At 35.4% G+C, this 26429-nt stretch overlaps 1 protein-coding gene across 7 annotated transcripts in view; it reads right to left on the reverse strand.

The window, feature by feature from the left end:
* The window catches only part of Wdr59 (WD repeat domain 59), a 162613-nt gene that overhangs the window by 82686 nt on the left and 53498 nt on the right, over positions 1-26429 (reverse strand). The gene's annotated exons all lie outside the window — the stretch shown is intronic.

The raw sequence follows: 26429 nt of genomic DNA on the forward strand, positions 1-26429 counted from the left end.
CTAAAATAATCGCGTGTACGAGGCACCGGAACAGTCCAGCCATTGGAAGTCCAGCCATTCATTTATCATAGTGTCCAACACATGTTTTTCTCACCTAATTTCTCAGAACAACCTGTTAGTTTAAAACCGCAAATCCCTTTCTATGTATTCTCTGTTTATTTCTCTTTACTACAAAATTATAGATGAAGGCAAGCGATTCAATTTCAGTCACTTGCTTCAAAAATCTATATCTTGAAAATAGAGAACTCCCCTACCCTCCATAATTAAATATATAACACACTAGCATCGGATTATCAACTACATATTAATACACTTATCTACAATACACTTAAAACAAACTCAGGCGCTAAAGTTGTGCCACAAAGTAAGGTACAAATTAAAATATGTATCGATTAGTCCGGTTAACAGGTGACAGGCTCAGCTTTTAAAGATCAACCGACCTATCATGTAAACCATCCTGGTCGACAAAGTCGACCTAAATACACTTACGCAAGCTGGTCGACCAGGTAAACGAGGACTTGAGTCGCAAATCTGACATATAATCCAGGAAAATATTTCGTGAGTTTTCGAAAGCAGACATTTGAAGACACATTTCATCATCAGGTCATGCCTTCTTTCTTTAAGGGCCAGTAGAAATAATAACCTGAAACTGTCTTCATAAGAAACATACTGGCCTAGTAAAATAATTTTGTCCGTTTGCTTTTGAATTCCCTTGAGCGTGTTACTTTTAGTCAAAGTGGGGCCATGGTGCCACAACGACCAAACGTGTTCCTCATTTGGCCCAACGTAAGTGCAAAAAATAAACCTTGGTTACTTGGGAGGTATCACGAATCAAATGTTCAGAAAAGAATTGGTCCCAGCTGAGACCCCTAGAGCACGCTGCAAACAATTGGAGAGAGGATAAAATCTGGCCATTATGCCACATAGCCCCCTGTTGTCGACTCTTTAATAAGCTAGCTACTTATCGGATTAAAAACTATCAAGTACCCATTTTTCTAGCTTCTTGCAGAAGGATTTCAAACAGTTTGTGGTAACGAACTTTAAGTAAGGATTGACCTGGCTCAATAGTAACCGAAACTCTAAAAAATGGAATGACGATGCGTATAAACATATCAAAAGAATTGGACTATTATGCTGTTTCCAAATATAGAAGTTTCACTAAGTTTAGTTTTACCCCTCAAAGGCTGAGCCTGAGAAAATGTGCCAGATTTTTGGAAAAAGGGGGGAAACACCCCCTAAAAGTAAAATAATCTTAATGAAAATCACACCATCAGATTCAGCGTATCCTAGAACCCTGTTTTAGAGGTTTCTAACTCCTATCTGAAAAAAAATTGGAAATTTTGTATTTTTTTTTACCAGAAGAAAGATCACGGATGCGTGTTTATTTGTTGTTTTTTTTTAGGGGTGATCGCATCGATCCAGTGGTGCTAGAATATTGGGAGGGGGCTCATTCAAACAAAAATTAAAAGTTCTAGTGACTTTTAAAGCGACCGAAAACATTGGAGGGCAACTAGGTCCCCTCCCACGGCCCTTTTTTCTCAGAGTCGTCCGATTAAAATTTTGAGAAGCTATTTTGTTTAGCATAGTTGAAAGGCCGAATACCTATGCCTTTGGAGATAAAAGGATCTCCCACAGCCCCTACAAAAAGGTCATTAAGTTAAAAAATTTGCCCACTGTTCATGCATAGTATTTGTTACTGGGAAGTATGCATATTTTTTTGGGTGAAGGAGGAGAACTTTCTCGCTGAGGGGGGGGGGGAGATTTTCTACGGGGAAAGTTTTCCATGCGGAGGGAATTTTCCAGGGGGTGAATTTTTCAGGAAAAATTTTATACTGGGGAAATTTTCTAGAATTCCTATAAGGAATTCTGAGATAACCATTTTGTTCAGCATAGTTGAAAGTTCGAAAGACTATGTCTTTGGAGATATCACCATCTCCCGCAGCCGAAAAGGTCTTTAAGTTAAAAAATTTGCCCATTGTTCATGTATAATATTTGTTATTGGGAAGTATGCATTTTTTTCGAGTGAGGGGGGATAAATTTCTCGCTGGGGGGACTTTCTACGGGGAGAATTTTCCATGAGGAGGGAAATTCCAGGGGGTTAATTTTTAAGGATAAATTTTATACTGGGGAAATTTTCCAGAATTCCTATACATTATTCTTCTCGTGTCTTTCTTTCTCTTTGCCGACTCAATTTTAAGCGTGGATATGTTAAGGGTAATTGTACATTTCACCAGAATTGAATTGTCTAGAGGATATATCCGTCGGGAGGAGGGATTTTTCCGTGGAGGTGGAGCCAGATTTCCTGGCATTATTTCAAAAACTTTCAGAAATTAAAAAAAAAGGTTTCGTCAACTGAAAGTAGGGAGCAACATTAAAACTTAAAACGAACAAAAATTATAACGTATATGAGGGGGGTTGTCCCCTCCTCAACAGCTCGTTCTTTAAGCTAAAGTATGAATTTTGTCCTAATTCTTTGAGAACGAATCCTGAAACACAAGGTTCGTTTAATTTGAACAATAAGAAACTTTTTTTAAAAATATTAAACAATTTAGTGAGTAGAGATGTCTCATGAGCTCCGATCAGAACACCTTATATGGGCATAGAACCACGTGGTTTATGGACTTTGTCAGTGAGAATTTGAAAAACAGGAATTTTGTCACATTTATGGATGGTTTTATGGACTTTGTCAGTGAGAATGAAAAAACAGGAATTTTGTCACATTTATGGATGGTTTTATGGACTTTGTCAGTGAGAATGAAAAAAACAGGAAGTTTGTCACATTTATGTCTGTTTTCATGGATGGTTATGTGTGTTGATTATTTGATATTTTTATGGATTATTGAGTCTAATGGGGGCAGGTCAATGACACTTCCTTCTTGTTGTTGCTCTATGCAAATGCCAAGGTCAATGTTGTTATCGTTTTGAACAGAGTCATTAGAGAGAACACGTGGTTAATGGGGTCAATGTTGTTGTCGTTCGAAGCAAAGTTAATGACACTTCCTTCCAGTTCGAGGCAGATGTTATGATCCGGAAATAGTATTTGTTGTTGTTATTCGAGCCAAATGATGTTGTTGTTCGAATCAAAGTGAATGACGCTTCCTTCCTGTTCGAGGCAGATGTTATGATCCAATTTGTTGTTGTTATTCGAGCCAAATGATGTTGTCGTTCGAAACAAAGTTAATGACATTTCCTTCCTGTTTGAGGCAGATGTTATGATCCGGAAATAGAATTTGTTGTTGTTATTTGAGCCAGATGTTATGATCCGAAAATAGTATTTGTTATTGTTATTCGAGGCAGATGTTATGATCCGGAAATAGTACTTGTTATTGTTTCCGAGCCAAATGTTACGAGTTCCCGGGAAACAGCTAGATCCCACTTCTTAGCCAATCAGCGAGTCGGTTACATCCCCCTTCTCAGCCAATCAGAGGGCTTGCTTACATCTCCTTCTAAGTCAATCAGGGGGGGGACGGAGATATTAGAAAAAGAGGATTGCAGGTTGGGTTAGTTTAGATTTTTGGTTTATTATTTTATTACCTATTTAGTTTAGATTTTTAGTTTATTTTAAGTTTTTTTTTTAATACCTTTATTTTAGTTTAGTTTAATGTTTAATTTTATTTTAGAGTTTTAGTTTAGATTTTAGTTTATTTTAAGTTTATTTATTTTAGTTTTAGATTAGTGTTTAGTTTAGAGTTTTTGTTTAGCTAGAGTTTTAATAAAGAGTTTTAGTTAGAGTTTTAATTTAGCTAAGATTTTAGAGTTTTAGATTAAAGTCATAGTTTAATGTTTAGTTTTAGTTTAGATTTTAGTTTATTTTAAGTTTAGTTTAGATTTTTAGTTTAGTTCTAGTTTTAGTTTAGTTAGTAGTTTAGAGTTTTAGTTAGAGTCATAGCTTAGAGTTTTTGTTAGAGTTCTAGTTTAGTTTAGTTTTAGTTTAGTTTATATTTTTAGTTAGTTTTGATTTTTAGTTAATTTAGTAGTTTAGTTTTAGTTTAGTTTAGATTTTCAGTTTAATTTATTTCGAGTTTAGTTTTAGTTTAGAATTTTAGTTAGTTAGACAGTTTAAATTTTTAGTTAGTTTAGTAGTTTAGTCTTAGCTAGTTTAGTTTTAGTTTAGAGTTTTTGTTTAGCAAGAGTTTTTGTCAGAGTTCTAGTTTAGATTTTTAGTTCGTTTAGTTTAGTTTTAGTTTAGTTTTAGTTTAGTTTAGATTTTTTGTTAGTTTAGTAGTTTAGAGTTTAGTTTTAGTTTAGTTTAAATTTTTAGTTAGTTTAGTAGTTTAGTTTTAGTTTAGTTTTAGTTTAGTTCTAGTTTAGTTTTAGTTAGTTAGACAGTTTAAATTTTTAGTTAGTTTAGTAGTTTAGTTTTAGTTTAGTTTAGATTTTTAGTTCAGTTCTAGTTTAGTTTTAGTTTAGTGTTATAATTTATATTTTTAGTTAGAGTTTGAATTTATCAGTTTAGTTTAGTTTTAGTTTAGTTTTAGTTTAATGTTTAGTTTTATTTTAGATTTCTAGTTAGATTTTCAGTTTAATTTATTTCTAGTTTAGTCTTATCTAGTTTAGTTTTAGTTTAGAGTTTTTGTTTAGCTAGAGTTTTTGTTAGAGTTTTAGTTTAGATTTTTAGTTCGTTTAGTTTAGTTTTAGTTTAGTTTAGATGTTTAGTTAGTTTAGTAGTTTAGAGTTTAGTTTTAGTTAGTTAGACAGTTTAAATTTTTAGTTAGTTTAGTAGTTTAGTTTTTTAGTTTAGTATTAGTTAGTTTAGTTTTAGTTTAGAATTTTAGTTTAGATAGAGTTTTAGTTATATATATATTTTAGATTTTTAGTTAGTTTAGTTTAGTTATAGTTTAGTTTTAGTTTAGTGTTCAGTTTTAGTTTAGAATTTTAGTTAGCTTAAAAGTTTAGAGTTTAGTTTTAGTTTACGTTTAGTTTTATTTTAGATTTTTAGTTTAGTTCTAGTTTAGTTTTAGTTAGTTAGACAGTTTAAATTTTTAGTTAGTTTAGTAGTTTAGTTTTAGTTTAGTTTATATTTTTAGTTTATTTATATTTTATTTTTAGTTTAGTGTTATAATTTATATTTTTATCTATAGTTTGAATTTAGCAGTTTAGTTTATTTTTAGTTTAGTTTTAGTTTAATGTTTATTATTTTATATTTTTAGTTAGATTTTAATTTTAATTTATTTCTAGTTTAGTCTTAGCTAGTTTAGTTTTAGTTTAGAGTTTTTGTTTAGCTAGAGTTTTTGTCAGAGTTCTAGTTTAGATTTTTAGTTCGTTTAGTTTAGTTTTAGTTTAGTTTAGATGTTTAGTTAGTTTAGTAGTTTAGAGTTTAGTTTTAGTTAGTTAGAAAGTTTAAATTTTTAGTTAGTTTATTATTTTAGTTTTTAGTTTAGTATTAGTTAGTTTAGTTTTAGTTTATAATTTTAGTTTATCTAGAGTTTTAGTTTAGTTTAGATGTTTAGTTCGTTTAGTTTAGTTCTAGTTTAGTTTTAGTTTAGTGTTCAGTTTTAGTTTATAATTTTAGTTAGCTTAAAAGTTTAGAGTTTAGTTTTAGTTTAGTAGTTAAGTTTAGTTTTAGTTTACGTTTAGTTTTATTTTAGAGTTTTAGTTAGATTCTCAGTTTAATTTAGTTTAGTTTTAGATTAATGTTTATTTTTAGTGTAGAATTTTTTGTTTAGTTTAATGTTTAGTTTTATTTTAGATTTTAGTTTTTTTAAGTTTATTTATTACATTTATTTTTAGTTTAGTTTAGTTAGCTACGAGCTTAGAGTTTTAGTTAGAGTTTTAATTTAGCAGTTTAGTTTAGTAGTTTAGATTTTTAGTTTATTTTAAGTTTATTTATTCCCTTTATTTCTAGTTTAGTCTTAGCTAGTTTAGTTTTAGTTTAGAGTTTTTGTTTAGCTAGAGTTCTTGTTAGAGTTTTAGTTTACTTTTTTAGTTCGTTTAGTTTAGTTTTAGTTTAGTTTAGATGTTTAGTTAGTTTAGTAGTTTAGAGTTTAGTTTTAAATAGTTAGACAGTTTAAATTTTTAGTTAGTTTAGTAGTTTAGTTTTAGTTTAGTTTAGATTTTTAGTTTAGTTCTAGTTTAGTTTTAGTTAGTTAGACAGTTTAAATTTTTTTAGTTAGTTTAGTAGTTTAGTTTTAGTTTAGTTTAGATTTTTAGTTTAGTTCTAGTTTAGTTTTAGTTTAGTGTTATAATTTATATTTTTAGTTAGAGTTTTAATTTAGCAGTTTAGTTTAGTTTTAGTTTAATGTTTAGTTTTAGTTTAGATTTTTAGTTAGATTTTCAGTTTAATTTATTTCTAGTTTAGTCTTAGCTAGTTTAGTTTTAGTTTAGAGTTTTTGTTTAGCTAGAGTTTTTGTCAGAGTTCTAGTTTAGATTTTTAGTTCGTTTAGTTTAGTTTTAGTTTAGTTTAGATGTTTAGTTAGTTTAGTAGTTTAGAGTTTAGAGTTTAGTTTTAGTTAGTTAGACAGTTTAAATTTTTAGTTAGTTTAGTAGTTTAGTTTTTTAGTTTAGTATTAGTTAGTTTAGTTTTAGTTTAGAATTTTAGTTTAGCTAGAGTTTTAGTTAGAGTTATAGTTTAGAATTTTAGTTCGTTTAGTTTAGTTCTAGTTTAGTTTTAGTTTAGTGTTCAGTTTTAGTTTAGAATTTTAGTTAGTTTAAAAGTTTAGAGTTTAGTTTTAGTTTAGTAGTTAAGTTTAGTTTTAGTTCACGTTTAGTTTTATTTTAGAGTTTTAGTTAGATTCTCAGTTTAATTTAGTTTAGTTTTAGATTAATGTTTATTTTTAGTGTAGAATTTTTTGTTAGTTTAGTAGTTTAGATCTTAGTTAGTTTAGTAGTTGGATCTTAGCTAGTTTAGTTTTAGTTTAGAGTTTTTGTTTAGCTAGAGTTTTTGTTAGAGTTTTAGTTTAGATTTTTAGTTCGTTTAGTTTAGTTTTAGTTTAGTTTAGATTTTTAGTTTAGTTCTAGTTTAGTTTTAGTTCAGTGTTATAATTTATATTTTTAGTTAGAGTTTTAATTTTTAGTTAGTTTAGTAGTTTAGTTTAGTTTTAGTTTAGTTTAGATTTTTAGTTTAGTTCTAGTTTAGTTTTAGTTTAATGTTTAGTTTAGATTTTTAGTTTAGTTCTAGTTTAGTTTTAGTTTAATGTTTAGTTTTCTTTTAGATTTTTAGTTTAGATTTTAGTTTACTTTAAGTTTATTTATTTTAGTTCTAGTTTAGCTTTAGTTTAGTGTTATAATTTATATTTTTAGTTAGAGTTTTAATTTATCAGTTTAGTTTAGATTAGTGTTCAGTTTTAGTTTAAGGTTTAGTTTTAGTTTAGATTTTAATTTATTTTAAATTTAGTTTAGATATTTAGTTTAGTTCTAGTTTAGTTTTAGATTTAGTTAATTTATTAGTTTAGAGTTTTAGTTAGAGTCATAGATTAGAGTTTTTGTTAGAGTTCTAGTTTAGTTTAGTTTTATTTTAGTTTATATTTTTAGTATAGATTTTTAGTTTATTATTTATATTTTAGTTTTAGTTTAGTTTTAGTTTTATTTTAGATTTCTAGTTTAGTTTTAGTTTAGTTTTAGTTTAGAGTTTTAGTTTAGCTACAGTTTGCTAAAGAGTTTTAGTTAGAGTTTTAACGTAGTAGCTTAGTTAGTTTAGTAGACTAGTTTTTGTTTAGAGTTTCACTTAGTTTAGTAGTTAAGAGTTTTAGTTAGATTTATAGTTTAAATTTTTAGTTTATTATTTTAGTTTAGTTTTAGTTTAGTTTTAGTTTTCTTTTAGATTTTTAGTTTAGTTTTAGTTTAGTTTTAGATTAGAGTTTTAGTTTAGCTACAGTTTTCTAAAGAGTTTTAGTTAGAGTTTTAATGCAGTAGCTTAGTTTGGTTTTAGTTTAGTTTTAGATTAGTGTTTAGATTAGTGTTTAGTTTTAGTTTATAACTAAAAGCGGTGTTTTCCCCGACATTGAGGGTCCACACAGAAACGATCTGAATGGCGTTTTAAATTGATACATGCTGTTGACAATAGTCGGACTATGACTAACTGTCAATCATATGTGCCCAATAAATAAGTAGTAATTTTCCCGTCTATTCAAGAACAACAAAAACAATATTTCATGGCAACATTTATTACGATAAACACTTGTTCGACATGAACAATGATAACACTTTCTGTACAACACTTTCTGTACAACACCTTTGTCCATGTACAGCACTTTTGTATACAACACTTTTCTATACAACACCTTTGTCCATCTACAACACTTTTCTATACAACACTTTTCTATACAACACTTTTCTGTACAAAAAAAACAACACTTGGAACTAGCCCAGTTGAACAGTAGAGTGATTGGGGCCCCCCCCGGGAACCGGCCGTGGGAAGGGTCCCCCACCTCCCTGGAGCCGCGATGGAACAATTGTTGTCGTCACTGCTATGGGTTTGTGGTGGTGGTTAGTGCTTGGGTTAGATGAGGTTGAGTGGGTAGTTGGTTAGGTTAGTTTATCCAGACCGAGTTGATTACGATAGTCTACGCATTCAACTCGATCTGAAATACGATAGTGACCATGAGGCAGGACACTCACACCATTCTCGAGCACATAGACCTTGTCAGATATACATGACATTGCATTTTTTTCCACTCTCACAGTATAATTTCTATACTGTAGAGAGCGAATTGCAAGCACTTGTGCTCTTGGCACTAGGCTACTTTCTACACAGTCTTTGTATACGCTCATGTTAAAAGTGCTCTTTACAAAGCGTGCAGGCACCCCTTTACATGTCTTCTTTTCATCCCCACTATGTGTTTCCTCCCACTAAACTTTGGGACCCGGGAACACCCCCCTAGATATCAAATCACTCCCCGTTTCAGATTTTAATTTAATAGTTGGTTGGGGGCTTGACGTTTTACCAGCTCAGAATAGAGGGATGGATTCCAGTTGGTGAAATCCATCCGCGAGCTGATGTGCACCCCATTTTGCAAATCACCCAATAAATCTTCAGTTTTTACTTTTAGCAGTAGAGAATCGGTATTCCCATAATATACTTGTACCTCCCCCTCCCGTGGCCATTGCACCTTGCACACATTGTAAAAGAACGACAACATGAGCTTTTTTGAAATTTCTAGTACCGAACTACCTCCTGCGATATTCTTGTTCAGTACTACATTTCGCTTTTTCCTGTGTAGAAGAACCATGCCGGCCTCTATGCTCGTGAATGATGTAAAATTAGGGTCGGCAATAATTCGTGCACACTCTAGAGGGTCAGTCACGACGTCGCAGCGAGATCTGTTACGTACGCTTTCGCACATTTTGCCAAACGCTGAATTTAGAATGAGCTTGTACAATTCCTTCTCCACCTTTGAATTTGCCCTAGAACGTTTATCGACAAAAGTATCGATAAACGTTTTCAAATAAGGTTTCTGATTAAACTGAAGGACCCTATCTATTTTGGTGATCTTGAAGCCATTGCTAACCATCCAGTGCAAAAGCATATGGTGAACAACGATATTCTCTTTAGGGTCCAAATCAACAATCAGTTTCTGTTTAGAGGGAGTCTAGTGCATCCCCATTTCCTCAACCAATGAACGATTGTAGGGGCTCAACGAGTCCCTGGTCACTGGTCAATTGATGCAGGGAAAAACAAAATCTTTGACAGCGTAATGAAGCGCCAATGGGATTGGGCCATCGATGAAAAAGAAAACTCCCTTCGATCCAGTGCTCTCAATGTTGTTAAGTTTAGGGACATTGAATGGATTCTAATGCCCTATATTGCTCATACCTGTCAATAAGTAACGGAGTCTCTCCAAGGGGTATAATGAATTTGTGACAATGAGAACTGCATTTCACTTTACACCAGTGCTGTGCCCAATCTAATCGGTTGACAAGACGTGACTCCCATTAAAAACATATAATCCCTGAATGGAAAAGCCTATAAAAAGATGTGTGTATAAATTGGTGCGTAAGTATATTTTGCTCCTTAATAATTTTTTAAATTAAATCAACCACAAAATAGGGTTTAGAAAAATTATATCACATATCTAATCCAAACTCTGAATAGATCTGGTCTGTATTCTTGCAGACTATATCAAACAGAGTTAGAACGTCACTGGCCAAGTATAGTCTACAATAATCCCACCCATTCTTACAACCCCCCTTAGCCCACACCTTCTTGGCAAACTCGTACTCCTCGACTGTGCATTCACTGTTGGTTAGTGAATTGTGAAAAGCTTCAATTGGAGGTAGTTTCTCCTCGCTTAAGCAAGCGCCAGAACAGTAATAATCATATGCATAGACACAGTTGCTGGTTAATAAGTCATACATTTCGCTGTCTGGAAAGTGCTGTTTAAGCAAAGGAAAGGTACCAAAATTGTCGCTTTTCTGCACTTGAATTAGTTGACTAATAGATTTGGGGAAAAAACTAAAATAATCTAAAAACCTGAATTTATTACAGCACGTACGCTCATTATACACAACTTGCCATTTCAGTTCGAGAAGCAACAGCTTCTCGGCGCGATTTGGGAATGATGTTGTAGGTAAATGAATTATTTACCCATGGACTATCTACTCCCCCTTCCTCCCTGTGCATAAGTGCCAGTGCTGGTAAAATAAATTTTAAGTCATAATTGGAGTCATGGATAAAAACAGGGATGAAAAACTGTGGGCTAACATTTAAATTACACGATTGATGCGCTACCCCCCTAAAATTACTACCCCCCGAGTATATTTCCTGCCACAAGTGGTTATGGTCTATGAGTTTCCCCCTCCCCCCTCTTTTCCCTTTAGTGTGCGTTTCCTCTGCTCCCACCACTTCCTTACATACCCCACCTATTTTTAGATTTTTAATCGCGATACGATCCTCTGCAGACAGCACCATTGGATAATGGGTATTTCTCAAACGAGAAATAGCGCCATTAGCCGTGCCAATCAGTTTAGTCAATGCCTTGACCATGCACTCATCGCCCTCATCCAATGTTTCCACTACTTCTAACAACCACATGGTGTTAGAATTATCTCTTTGCGCATGGGCATAGGAGACTGCAATGGCCTGGTGTTCTTTGATACGGTTTGGATATTGTGGGTCATTCACCTCCACCAGCTTAGCCTCACAGTCCAAAGATATTTTGTTGCATTGGAGAAGAGTATTCTGAAAATTTTTGAAGCGTAAAATGGCCCTATCCCCTGAAACCGTTTCCACTGTCTGGTACCCATGTTGTCTAGTGTCTCATGTGATTTCGGAGCTTTAGTTCAGTCCAAAATCAAGAGAGGCATGTTGGACAGTAGAAACGTGTCCCCCTAGTCTTACCACCCCCCAGAACTCTACTAATGTCAGTGATAGGGTTAAAATGGCCGATTGTGTTTGGTTGACTAGGTGGCGTGTAAAGCAACCAAACCCAGTGTTTAACCAAATCAACTGAGGGGCCCCTTACGGGGAATACCACCCCCTTCTTTTTAGAACGAACCCCATCTTTAAATTCTGTTTCGTATTGTACCACAGTAACGCCGATATTTAAATGGGCATTGGCCCTTTCGAACATGTCAATAGATCTTAGCGTTACTGGGTATTTTCCCTCTAGACATGAAAAATCTAGAACTTGGAAATCGGACCCGTCCTTCCCATTTACAGCCCAGTGATCTAAATTCGTCTTATTAGCGTCATCTACTAGAGGCTGAAATGCCGATATGAGGAAATCATACTTGAAACACTTTTGATCTGTTTCAAAACAGATCTTCTGGACCCCACGACAACCTGCTAGATCCGGATTATAATTTAAGACTATATCCCCATCCCTATGCCCCCCTCTTAAAATAAAATCTTTCTTAAATTTACAAATATTAACGCTTAAATTTTCAATAAATATAACTTCAGAACCACTCCCATTTTCGTTATAGTTCTCGAGATGCGCAATAATTTGTCCTACCCACTCACTAAAAACTCCCTCAAAATTTTCTAAATTTGGATAAATTACACGCATCTAGGAATGGATATAATGATAGTAAACCTCGCTTTTCCCCTCATTCAAATAAAAAACCTTTAAAACAATAGAAACCTTAATTGAATCCCTACCCCCCCACAACTGAATTTGGTTCTCCAATAGTGCACGAATTTTATCTACATAGGCATGCACTATTTCTACAGGATCAAAAACAAAATTCCCCCCCCATAAGTGTATTAAAAGGATCCCCAAACGGGGCAGTGAAAACAACTATATTGTTTAAAATCGTATTGAACAGCTGAAAGTCTGGGAATGATGTATCCCCTTCCCCTACTTGTTCGACAATATTTGGACTATGCTCTAATACGGTTGTTCGAAGTGGAGCCGTTATAGCATCGGAGGCTGGAGGAGGAGTGTTCCCAGTAAAATCGTCTAAAATCTGCAAAGTGTTCTGGCTCAAGTCTACCAGCTCAACTTCGCTATTATCTACATTAAAAAAATCAGTTAAAAACTCATCAATATTGTCAGGTACTTCAATAGAGTTGTCCCATGTCTCATTGTTCTGAAAGTCCGCTGGTGGTTCTTCCCCTTCTTCACTGGACGGCGAGTATGGGACCAGGACAACCTATAAATGAAAAAATAGCTTAACGACGATCTAAGATATGACATAGGATTTTTTTTTTTTTGTGGTGCACCCCCTGTGGGGGGGGGGGGCATCCCTGCAGCACTTTCCTGGCCCGCGGCGCTTCCCTGACCCGTGGCGCTTCCCTGACTCGTGGCGCATCCCTGTGGCGCTTCTCAGGCCCTGCATCGGTTCCCACGATGCTTCTCGAGCCCGTGGTACTTCCCTGACCCGTGGCGCTTCCCTGTGGCGCTTCTCGGGACCCGCATCGCTTCCCGCGATGCTTCTCGAGCCCGTGGCGCTTCCCTGTGGCGCTTCTCGGGACCCGCATCGCTTCCCGCGATGCTTCTCGAGCCCGTGGTGCTTCCCCCGGCACTTCCCCACAGCGCTTCCCGGACCCACATTCCCCCGGCCGTGTACATAATGTCCCAAAAAAAGTTGAAATATTCGCTTAGACTGCATAAGTCCAAGTTTCTCTCTAATTCCGTTCTACAGGTTCGGTGAACACATGAGTTTAATTATTGTAAGCCGCCGCGTGAGTGTTCCAGGATTGAACCGTTAACTCGCTTTCCCCTTCACTAAAATCTTTGGCACGATAGAAATATTCAGTGTAAATTAGAACGTCAATATGCGACAGATGGGATAATCTCTCTCTCAAATTACGCGAAAAAGAGCAGTCGGTGTTTCAAAGGTATCTAAAATATATATGATAGCAACAGAGAAAATAGTAAAGATTAGAAAAAATAGGGGATTTTGAGTTTCAAATGCGGCGATTATTAATAGAAATTACCTAAAAATATTCGCTTATGAGATAGCGGCGAAGAGATAGGGGTGAATGCATAGAAAATAGCAAAGATTAGAAAAAGGGCAGTTTGACAAGCAAAAAAAATATATTTAGATATCTCTGTGGGAGGGCAGAGAAAATAAGGGTTGGGAGGGGGGTTAATATTTTAATAAATCTCTGAGATATACTTTTACACAGTTTTGAAAAATCGTTTTGTTTAGATATTTCTTGGTCCTGAATGATAGAAAAAAGTGAAAAGACAAAAGTAAAGAGTAAAAGGCTCTCTAACAGCGAAAAAATAGCTTACTTGATTGAAAAAAAATACTCACGTCTTCAAATTGATCAACCACTTGACAGAAAGCTGGAGGCTTGACCATTACATGATAGGGAGCCATTGGTTGGTCTATGACTTGCTTGAAGGAGCCAACCCTTCTATCTTGCATGGAAGGCTCAGGACTTGACGGAGAGTGCACTGACACTTGATGGGGAGCTGATAGCTCAGATATCGCGTGAGAAGGAGCCAACGTTTGGCCTACGGCTTGTCTTGAAGGCCCAGGTAACGTATGTTGGAGGGTGGAGGGGCCAACGTTAATTTCTTGTGCAGGAGCTGTAACTTGCGTAGCCAGGACAGGGGCTTGCATGGATGGCTGCACATGGGCAGGCAACACTTGTTTGGGGGGCTTCGGCCAGCGACCATATTGGACAACTGTCGCCTTCGCAAGGGGCGCATTATTGGCCCTCGCTTTCTTGGAAGGAGGGGGCACGCATTCTTCGCTATTTGCGCCAGTCATAGGTCTCATCAATGTAGTGCCCACAAATTCTTCATAATTTGCCTTAAAAAGAAGAGAAGAAAATTTAAATTAAAATAATTTCCCCCTTTTTACAGAAAGAAAGTTATTAAACATAATTTTGTTTAGTTTATCACTAAGAAGGCACAAAACCCATATTCTCTCCCCCTAAATTTAGGAAAATTAAGCCACCCCTCTCATAGAGTTAATCATGCGTTTTATTCAAGAAAAAGCGAAGCAATAATCTTTTCTATTTCTAATAAAAGTGCTAACCCCCAACAAAAATCCTGGATTCACGCCTGGGAATATAGAAAAAGTTTTATTGAAGGCTTGAAAAAATTATAAATTTACGCATTAGTTTTCTTGTCAATGGGCGTACATGTCTACACACAGAATCCCCCTTCACAAAATTTACTTACAACGAAGCTGTTAGAAGCTATGTATTGCCACCTCCCCCCTTTCACATAATATCCTAAATATATTATTAAACATAATCTATTTCTCTCCTTCCATACAGGTTACGAAACTACAATTGCCTCAAAGTGTTTTAATTTTGACGGAGAAACACTTTGACTTGACCGCGTTCGTAAACACATAGGAAAAGGGAACGACAAAGTAATTATAACCCTGCGGAAATGTATTGTCAAAACATATCGGGTTAATAGCTAAGAGATATGCAGAAGTTGATAAGGCTTACAGAAAGGCCAAATTTATCAAAAAGGTATTTCTTTTTGCGGTGGTTAAGTTTTGACGGTAATTTACGTTTTGCATTCAGTATGGTTTGTTGGGGGGGGGGGGTTTGAGGGTAAAGGAATATATTTACATTTTAGCTGAATATAAAGATTGTTTGGTGGTTAGGTTTGTTGGGGAGGGGGGAGGGTTTGAGGGTATAGGAATATATATACGTTTTGCATTGAGTATGGTTTGTGGGGGGGGGGGGGTTTGAGGGTAAAGGAATATATTTACATTTTAGCTGAATATAAAGATTGTTTGGTGGTTAGGTTTGTTGGGGGGGGGGGGGGTTTGAGGGTATAGGAATATATATACGTTTTGCATTGAGTATGGTTTGTGGGGGGGGGGTTGAGGGTAAAGGAATATATTTACATTTTAGCTGAATATAAAGATTGTTTGGTGGTTAGGTTTATTGGGGGGGGGGGGGTTTGAGGGTATAGGAATATATATATGTTTTCTATAAAGATTGTTTGGTGGTTAGGTTTGTTGGGGAGGGGGGAGGGTTTGAGGGTATAGGAATATATATACGTTTTGCATTGAGTATGGTTTGTGGGGGGGGGGGTTTGAGGGTAAAGGAATATATTTACTTTTTAGCTGAATATAAAGATTGTTTGGTGGTTAGGTTTGTTGGGGGGGGGGGTTTGAGGGTATAGGAATATATATACGTTTTGCATTGAGTATGGTTTGTGGGGGGGGGTTTGAGGGTAAAGGAATATATTTACATTTTAGCTGAATATAAAGATTGTTTGGTGGTTAGGTTTGTTGGGGGGGGGGGTTTGAGGGTATAGGAATATATATATGTTTTCTATAGATTGTTTGGTGGTTAGGTTTGTTGGGGAGGGGGGGAGGGTTTGAGGGTATAGGAATATATATACGTTTTGCATTGAGTATGGTTTGTGGGGGGGGGGGTTTGAGGGTAAAGGAATATATTTACATTTTAGCTGAATATAAAGATTGTTTGGTGGTTAGGTTTGTTGGGGGGGGGGTTTGAGGGTATAGGAATATATATACGTTTTGCATTGAGTATGGTTTGTGGGGGGGGGGGGTTTGAGGGTAAAGGAATATATTTACATTTTAGCTGAATATAAAGATTGTTTGGTGGTTAGGTTTGTTGGGGGGGGGGGGGTTTGAGGGTATAGGAATATTTATATGTTTTCTATAAAGATTGTTTGGTGGTTAGGTTTGTTGGTATAGGAATATATATATGTTTTCTATAAAGATTGTTTGGTGGTTAGGTTTGTTGGGGAGGGGGGAGGGTTTGAGGGTATAGGAATATATATACGTTTTGCATTGAGTATGGTTTGTGGGGGGGGGGGTTTGAGGGTAAAGGAATATATTTACATTTTAGCTGAATATAAAGATTGTTTGGTGGTTAGGTTTGTTGGGGGGGGGGGGTTTGAGGGTATAGGAATATATATACGTTTTGCATTGAGTATGGTTTGTGGGGGGGGGGTTTGAGGGTAAAGGAATATATTTACATTTTAGCTGAATATAAAGATTGTTTGGTGGTTAGGTTTGTTGGGGGGGGGGGGGTTTGAGGGTATAGGAATATATATATGTTTTCTATAAAGATTGTTTGGTGGTTAGGTTTGTTGGGGGGGGGGTTTGAGGGTATAGGAATATATATATGTTTTCTATAAAGATTGTTTGGTGGTTAGGTTTGTTGGGGAGGGGGGAGGGTTTGAGGGTATAGGAATATATATACGTTTTGCATTGAGTATGGTTTGTGGGGGGGGGTTTGAGGGTAAAGGAATATATTTACATTTTAGCTGAATATAAAGATTGTTTGGTGGTTAGGTTTGTTGGGGGGGGGGTTTGAGGGTATAGGAATATATATACGTTTTGCATTGAGTATGGTTTGTGGGGGGGGGGTTTGAGGGTAAAGGAATATATTTAAATTTTAGCTGAATATAAAGATTGTTTGGTGGTTAGGTTTGTTGGGGGGGGGGGAGTTTGAGGGTATAGGAATATATATATGTTTTCTATAGATTGTTTGGTGGTTAGGTTTGTTGGGGAGGGGGGGAGGGTTTGAGGGTATAGGAATATATATACATTTTGCATTGAGTATGGTTTGTGGGGGGGGGGGTTTGAGGGTAAAGGAATATATTTACATTTTAGCTGAATATAAAGATTGTTTGGTGGTTAGGTTTGTTGGGGGGGGGTTTGAGGGTATAGGAATATATATATACGTTTTGCATTGAGTATGGTTTGTGGGGGGGGGGGTTTGAGGGTAAAGGAATATATTTACATTTTAGCTGAATATAAAGATTGTTTGGTGGTTAGGTTTGTTGGGGGGGGGGGGTTTGAGGGTATAGGAATATTTATATGTTTTCTATAAAGATTGTTTGGTGGTTAGGTTTGTTGGGGGGGGGGGGGGTTTGAGGGTATAGGAATATATATATGTTTTCTATAAAGATTGTTTGGTGGTTAGGTTTGTTGGGGAGGGGGGAGGGTTTGAGGGTATAGGAATATATATACGTTTTGCATTGAGTATGGTTTGTGGGGGGGGGGGGTTGAGGGTAAAGGAATATATTTACATTTTAGCTGAATATAAAGATTGTTTGGTGGTTAGGTTTGTTGGGGGGGGGGGGGTTTGAGGGTATAGGAATATATATACGTTTTGCATTGAGTATGGTTTGTGGGGGGGGGGTTTGAGGGTAAAGGAATATATTTACATTTTAGCTGAATATAAAGATTGTTTGGTGGTTAGGTTTGTTGGGGGGGGGGGTTTGAGGGTATAGGAATATATATATGTTTTCTATAAAGATTGTTTGGTGGTTAGGTTTGTTGGGGGGGGGGGTTTGAGGGTATAGGAATATATATATGTTTTCTATAAAGATTGTTTGGTGGTTAGGTTTGTTGGGGAGGGGGGAGGGTTTGAGGGTATAGGAATATATATACATTGACTATAAAGATTGCATGGTTTGGGGGGGGGGGGGGGGGTTTGAGGGTAAAGGAATGTATTTACGTTTTAGCTGAATATACTAGAGGGTGTCCAAGGAAAATTCATTTGAAAATAAAAATGCACTTACATTGCTAATTGCGGCTGCCAAGACCTCAAGCTCATCAAATTTATCCATTGTTATATCAATTGTGTCAAAATACTTTCCGATAATTTAGTCACATTGCATGTCCGTTATATACGAAATATCTAGGTCGAATTGTTATGTAAACAAAGCCCTCTGATTGGCTGAGAAGGGGGATGTAACCGACTCGCTGATTGGCTAAGAAGTGGGATCTAGCTGTTTCCCGGGAACTCGTAACATTTGGCTCGGAAACAATAACAAATTCTATTTCCGGATCATAACATCTACCTCGAACAGGAAGGAAATGTCATTAACTTGCTTCGAACGACAACAACATTTGGCTCGAATAACAACAACAAATACTATTTCCGGATCATAACATCTGCCTCGAACTGGAAGGAAGTGTCATTAACTGTTCCCCTGAACCTCAGAACATTTGGCTCGAATAACAACAACAAATACTATTTTTGGATCATTACATCTGCCTCAAACTGGAAGGAAGTGTCATTAACTTTGCTTCGAACGACAACAACATTGACCCCATTAACCACATGTTCTCTCTAATGACTCTGTTCAAAACAACAACAACATTGACCTTGGCATTTGCATCGAGCAACAACAAGAAGGAAGCGTCATTGACCTGCCCCCATTAGACTCAATAATCCATAAAAACATCAAATAATCAACACACATAACCATCCATGAAAACAGACATAAATGTGACAAACTTCCTGTTTTTTCATTCTCACTGACAGAGTCCATAAAACCATCCATAAATGTGACAAAATTCCTGTTTTTCAAATTCTCACTGACAAAGTCCATAAACCACGTGGTTCTATGCCCATATAAGGTGTTCTGATCGGAGCTCATGAGGCATCTCTACTTTAGTGTAAACAGCGAGGTGTTGAGGAGGAGGCAACCCCCTCATATACATAATAATTTCATTTCATTTTAAATGTTATTGTTGCTCCTTACTTTTAGTTGAAAATACTTGTTGTTTTTATTTAATCACGGTCAAGACTTATTCTGGACTGGTTTCATTTTAATATTAATATACTCTACATACATTGTTTTCAAATTGGTAAGAGCAAAAAAAGATCGATCGGCTTCTTGAGCGTCACTAATCGATGAAACCGAGCTAATAAAGGTGCCCGATCTACCTAATTGTAATATACGCTGGGTAAAGACAAAATTATAAAGGATCAGATAGTTGAGATAGCTGGTAATTTAAAATGTAACTCTAATCTACCAGCAAATACTTGGGCAAATTTACATTTGCTTTTCGTTAAGATTTACCTTCCCATATCTCATTGGCATGTGAACATGGCAATCCCTTCGTTCCCATAGTTCTACCAAGTGCAAGGCAATCTCTATTGAGTGGGTAAACCAGCATCGAAAAAAAAAATCCCGGTAAATTCCTAATCAGCCAATTTAGGATTGAAGTGATTAAAATCGTTGGACACGCCATTTTGCGGCAATACTGTACATTTTCAAAGCCTATAAGTCAATTTACTCCTTAATTTTAACTCCTTAACGATATCACTAGCTAAAAAAAATGAATATTAAAATGACATTGATTGTTTTTATGGTTGCCATCAGTTCTGCATTCAAAGTACCTAAAAAGGAGCGAATATAAGAAAGTCTTTTTCATGAGTGCTGCTGACGTACAAGAGTAAGAGCTGCTAACGTTTAGCAGGAGCTGCTAATTTTTTTTTTTTTTTTTCTTTATTATTGTTTTCTTTTAGTTAACAAAATTTCCAGATACCTCATTATTCTTCTGTAATTTTTTAGTGGCCATACCTAGAAGGAATTGTTTTCTGACTTCAAACTGTCCAAATACTTTACCAGTGCTTGGTGCAGTCCAAATACTTTCCAAATACTGGCAGTGCTTCATCTTTCTTCTATTCATTAGTGATTGTGTCAATAATGAATCTTGATAAAATGGATCTTGAAATCAAACTAAAGACATCCAACAAAAATGAGAAAAAAGCATATTGAAAAAATTCTAAGAATCAAGAAAAGATCAGGATATTTTTGTGCTATCATGACAGTTATAAATATTATCCTGCCAATTGGCAAAGCCTTGTTTTTCGCATATGATCCTCTTTTTTCTGAGAACCCCACGGCTGTTATCTTATCGTTGTTTTTTACATTCTTCTTGAAAACATGGACCCCACAGATTTTGTACTCCTGGTCACCTCTGTATCTTGGCTATTTACTCAGCTACCGAATGGAAATAATCGTGTTTACTTCGTGCACGAAAGATCTAGATCACAAAGTAAAAGTGACAAGAAGGAACTTAAAGCTGTAATTGATTTGACAAAAGACGCTCATGAGATCAGTTATATGAAGTAAAATATATTGCATGTAACAAAATCTGTACGAACACACAATAACGGAAGTATTGAGGAACATTGAGGTGTCAAACTATGTTCACTCAAATTACTGTGCAAGAAGATGTTACAAATCCATTGGCACCATCAAAGTAGGGAAAACACCAAGCCCTCAATTAATTTTGAGATGTATTGCCAGAGAGCGCCCAGAAATAATTGTGAAATATTCTCCAAGAAGGTTACTGCCTTTAGAAATCGCTTTGGAAATCGTTACCGCAAAGTCGCTTGAACTCACATCTTTCGAACTCGAAAGAAAGGCTCTAACCGAAACTCTAGAAAACGGGTTTTGGATACCAATAGATACATCAAAAGAATCAAATTCTAACGCTGATTTCAAATATATAAGTTTCATCAACTTTAGTCCTACCCATAAAAAGTTACGCGCCTCAGAAAATTTGACTGATTTTCGAAAAAAGGGGGAAAGACCCCCTAAAAGTTATAGAACCTTAATGAAAATCACACCATGATATTCAGCGTATCAGAGAACCTTACTGTAGAGGTTTCAAGCTCCTATCTACAACAATGTGGAATTATGTATTTTTTGCCAGAAGAAAGATCACGGATGCATGTTTATTTGTTGTTGTTTTTTTTTCGTTTTTCCCAGGGGTGATCGTATCGACCCAGTGGTTCTAGAATATCGTGGGAGGGCTCATTGGAAAGGAAATTAAAAGTTATAGTGCCCTTTTTAAGTGACCAAAAAAACAGAGGGCAGCTAGGCCCCCTCCCACGCTCATGTTTTTCCCAAAGTCACCCGATCAAAATTTTGAAATAGCCATTTTGTTCAGCACGGTCGAAAATATGATAACTATGTATTTTAGGATGACTTAATCCCCCGAAGTCCCTGGGGAGAGGGCTGAAAGTTATGAACTTTACCCAATGTTAACATATAGTATTGGTTATTCAGAAGTATACAGACGTTTATTTTTCTGGTAGTGGGGGGGTCGGGGGTTCCGTGGGAGTATCTTTCCATGGAGGAGGTTTTCATGGGGGAAAGGTCATTGCTATGAAGGGGTGCCGGATTTACCAGCATTGTTAAGAAAAAGATCAGAAATTAAATATAAAAAAAAACAAGTTTTTCAACTAAAAGTAAGGAGCAACATCAAAACTTAAAACGAACCGAAAATATTAAGTATATGATTGGGTTCACCCCCTAGTCAATACCTCGCTCTTTAAGCCAAAGATTCTTTACTACTTTCGTAAGAGCTATTTATTCTAAACAACGGCCTTTGGGATTAAGGGGTCATTTTTAAAGAATTGGAACAAAATTTGAACTTTAGCTTGAAGAGCAAGGTATTAAAATTTTGTTTTAATTATTCATGTACGGTATGTCAAAATCAAACCCTGCATTAATTCAAAAAGGTTCAAAAATTAAATAAAAAAACAAGTCTTTTTAACTGAAAGTAAGGAACGGCGTTAAAACTTAAAACGAACAGAAAGTATTCCGTATATGAAAGGGGCTGTCCCCTCAACGCCTCGCTCTTAACGCTAAAGTTTGACTTTATCACAACTCTTTTTTTTTTAACAATAAAAAACTTTAGCGTAAAGAGCGAGGCGTTGAGGAGGGAGAGCTCCTTTCATATACGGAATAATTTCTGTTGCGTTTTAAGTTTTAACGTCGTTCCTTACATTCAGTTAAAAAAAAACTTGTTTTTTTTTATTTAATTTTCGAGAAGAGCCGAAACCTGTATTCCCTTTTTCTGCAGATTTTCTTTTCCTCAAGACCGAAATTTTCTCAATTTCAGTATATATTACGCAAAGTTAAGTTTTCTAAGGATGTTGGAATTATTGCAATTTTAAAATTTTGTCAACATTAGTATTTTTATTAACGAGGGTGTAAAGAGCGAAAAACATTATTTAGCTTGGAATGTATATTAATGTTATGACGCCATATAAATGATAACATGTAAAAGAACAGTTTGCTTTGGTTTTTCAAAACGTCAATGAAAAATAAATCACAATTATGATTGAGAGGAATGGAAAAAGTAATGAAAATAAATGGCTGAAAATATTAATAATAAAGAAATATGGAGTTAAAAGAGAGAAAACAACTAAGAATCAGTAATGAAAATGAACAAAAAGAAATTTGCAGTTAAAAGACATCCGACAACGAGAACCACACAAATCAAAAACGAAGATGAATCACAAAGAAATAAGTGATTAGAAGACATGCGACAGCAAAATCATAACGAATCTGTTTGTGATACCTTGGATATGAAGGAAAATCTGTTTTGTGAGGAAGAATTAGCGTCAGTTCTAAAAAAAATTAAACATTTTTTATTCTGCATATGCTGATGGTTTAGCAAAGGAGTTTCTTAAATATGGTGGCTCTGAGGTTAGATTAAATAAAAAAAACAAGTTTTTTTAAACTGAAAGAAAGGAGCGACGTTAAAACTTAAAGCGAACAGAAATTATTCCGTATATGAAAGGGGCTGTCCCTCCTCAACGCCTCGCTCTTTACGCTAAAGTTTTTTACTGTTTAAAAAAATAGAGTTGTTGGAAAGTCAAACTTTAGCATAAAAAGTGATTTTTTGATGACGGGACAGCCCCTTTCATATACAGAATAATTTCTGTTCTTTTTAAGTTCTAATATCGCTCCTTACTTTCAGTTAAAAAAAAAATTTTTTTTATTTAATTCACTCAGGACTAGTTTTTGTGCCATCTCTTCTTTAAATTTTGGCCAATCATAGCCGTTTGCTTAAAATAGTAATTGTTTCTTTCTTAGTTTGTTTAAATAAGCATGTCATGTTCAATTCTACTTTTTGCACATAATGATACTGGCTTGCATTATCATATGATCTTTTGAGGGGGGTCACTGATGTCTCAGCTTGAAATGAATCTAGTTAACCCGGTTTATCCGGCAATATAAACTATAGTGATAGAAAGGAAAGGTAAGTTACGCAACACAGTGGGGTTTACTTTATTGGACTAAGAATAATTTGCCTTTGTTTGCTGAGTTTATACAATTTAGGGTTTTTGTTACATTTACAGAAATTAAGCAAATAAGGCTTTCTCACATATAATGGAAAATTTTAATAACAGAGCCAATAGTCTGTTATTTTTTTGCGCTTATTTGGCTATTTACACTTATTTGAAGGGTTTTTAGATTGCTAAAGTGTCTCATCGCAAAACTTACTTACACGAAGGACAATTTGCAGGAACAGAGGCAATCCTCTGGATCGAAAAAATAGCTTTAAAGAAGGGTGGGTAGACTATTTCATTTGTTGACTCAGAGACAACAGGATTGTCTTGATTTGCTCAGCATCGAATTGTGTGTGCCACGACAGTGTTGCATCTATCGCAAAGTATTTCAACCTTATTTTAAGTATGGAAGTAATTTTAAGTATTTTAACATTTTCAGTGTGAGAAAATTTCTGAGAGTAATTCGATAGCCAATTCTTTATCTACTTTGAATTAGTGTATTTTGATGTGTCTTAACATCCCCTAGAAATTTCTTGAAACTTTTAACTTTCTTCCCATACAAAACTTTACCTTATTAAAGTCTTTTGAGGGGGGCAGCGTAGTTGGCATAAAGAAGAAAACTTTAGTGTAGACAGTAGGGGAAGGGGGAGGGGGAGGCGGGAGACCAATCTAGGGGCGTAACTTCACTCATCTCCTCCGTTCCCGATTTAGGAGATTATACAGACTCATTGGGCTTTAGAATTTTGGACCGCTCGCGTTCTGGAAGACGTTAAAATATTCAAAAATACTTTATATTTTTAATTATTGCAGGATTGATTTCATAGATTGTGGAATGGTTATATTTTTATCGCATTGAGTTCATTTTTAAGCCTTGCAATAAAAACTGAAACCGTAGCGTAGACAGTGGTGGGAGGAAATCCCCCCCTGCCTCACATGAATAATTGAGCAGCCACAGAGAAAGTAATACAAATGAAAATAATGAAACAAGAGTGAATTTTGATATATTCTACCAAACTTAGCCAGAATATGTGATGTGGAATACCTTATAGTGTTTATTTTTACATTTTTGTTTTATCTTAATTTTTTTGTGTTTCTGGGGGTTCATCTATAACAGCAATGTAAGATAAAATTTAACATTGGGGCTGCTGGGTGATGTCAACTCCGAAGGCAAACTTATTAGACATTTCAAAGTTTTTGAGCAAAACAGATATCTTCAAATTTGATTCGATATCAGAGGGGTTAAAGGAGTGCAGGGGTTAAAGGAGTGCAGGATGTATTATCAGTTTATATTTGGCTTTATCAAATAATCTGTAAATTATAATCTGTATAATTTACAAAAATATAATCTGTAAATTACTTTCCTTAAAAAAGACTTATTAGAGAACTAACTGAAACATGAATTTGCATGACGTCATATTTTGTGTGAAGCCATTTCAGGTTGTATAAACATATCAGATAGTATGACGTCACTCGGTATAAAATAGCAGCAGTGTGACAACCATGACGTCACTTTTACAATATATACGAGCATTTCCAGGCATTTCTATTAGTTATTTAAAGAAAAGTACAAGATGAGTATTAAATGTTTTGCTATTGGGATTCCAGTATCATGTGCTGGAATAGCAATCACGTGGGCGATAAAGAAGTACAGAGAATCCTACTTGGATCAAAATTCGAGGAATGGTGAATCCCAACCACTCAATGAGGCTCATAATGCTAATGTTCCAGCCTCAAAGGAGCCTGTTCAAATCCGAAAAGAAATTAAAATTCACAGTGATGCTCTGACTGGCAAAATCGAAGATAATGGTGAATGTAGTAAGAGTTGTGAAAGTATAACAAGTGCGGTAGAAGCAACTGTTGAGGCTGAAGACCGTAGAGATGGAAGACCAAATCCAGAATTCAGAAGGCTTCTGGCTCCTAACTGGCTTACCTGGCTCACTGGCTTAACTTACTCGAACAGCAAGTGTTGCTACCACTGGGTGACAAATATTATACCAACTAAGTCTCAAGTAATAATTTTTAAAGAGGAATTTATCAAGAGTGTAACAGCAAAAATCCTAAGTATTATAGCTCTTTGTTATCATCCAGCCTCAAAGGAGCCTGTTCAAATAAGAAAAGAAATTAAAGCCCTTGAAAAAGTCCTTGAACTTTACAATAAAGCCATTGAGTGGGACAGTAACATTATACATTATAATGTCGCAAATGTCGCAGCAGTGCTTTTTGAACAGAAAGAATATGACAAATGCACAGATACCTGCATAAAAGCTGTTGACTACAAAAAGAAAGACTTTGAGAAAGCCCTTGAACTTTACAATAAAGCCATTGAGTTGGACAGTAACATTATACATTATAATGTCGCAAATGTCGCAGCAGTGCTTTTTGAACAGAAAGAATATGACAAATTGCCAAAGCTTATCCGCAAATTGGCAACGCTGCTCGGAAATTAGGAGACTTGAAAAAAGCCAAGATGTACTATGAAAAATCCCTGTCTGAGCATAGAACACCAGAAGTGAAGACTCTGCTTTCAGAGACAGAAGCCCTGTGGACAGAGTAAGAAAGGAAAGCTTATGTCAACCCAGAATTGGCTGAACAAGAAAAGGAAAAGGGCAATGAGATTTTTTAAAAATGTGTCAGTTCTGTGAAGCCTTAAAATATTATACGGAGGCGATTAAAAGGAATCCGGATGATGCAAAGCTGTACAGCAATAGAGCTGCTTGTTATACAAAGTTAGCAGCGTATGATTTGGGTCTTAAAGATTGTGAGAAATGCCTAGAAATTGATCCTAAATTCACGAAAGCTTGGATTAGAAAAGGAAAGATCTTACAGGGCATGCAACAAAACACGAAAGCTTTTGCAGCATATCAAAGTGCCATCGAGCTAGACGCACATGCCAGTGAGGCAGTTGAAGGTTATCGTTAACTTACTCGAACAGCAAGTGTTTCTGCCACTGAGTGAAAAATGGTATACCTACTAAATCTCAAGTCCTAATTCTTAAAAAGGAATTTATCAAGAGTGTAACAGAACAAATCCTAAGTATCATAATTTTTTGATATTGTCGAAGATAAGCAAAATGTGAATGTTGATTTCTTGTCCAAACTATTAAAATAAATTTATTTTATTCTTATTAGTATTTTGTCTTAGTGGATATATTCGTAGATGTCTTCTTTAGACCTGAATTAATTATGAAGAAGATCACATCTGAGAAGTTAAACAAAAATAGCTTATCTACACCCTCTCAATTGCGTTAAGGTCAATTGCG

Source organism: Artemia sp. Qi Xiang Cuo, chromosome 14 (assembly GCF_049724085.1).
Source record: "Artemia sp. Qi Xiang Cuo chromosome 14, ASM4972408v1, whole genome shotgun sequence".
NCBI classification, from domain to species: domain Eukaryota; kingdom Metazoa; phylum Arthropoda; class Branchiopoda; order Anostraca; family Artemiidae; genus Artemia; species Artemia sp. Qi Xiang Cuo.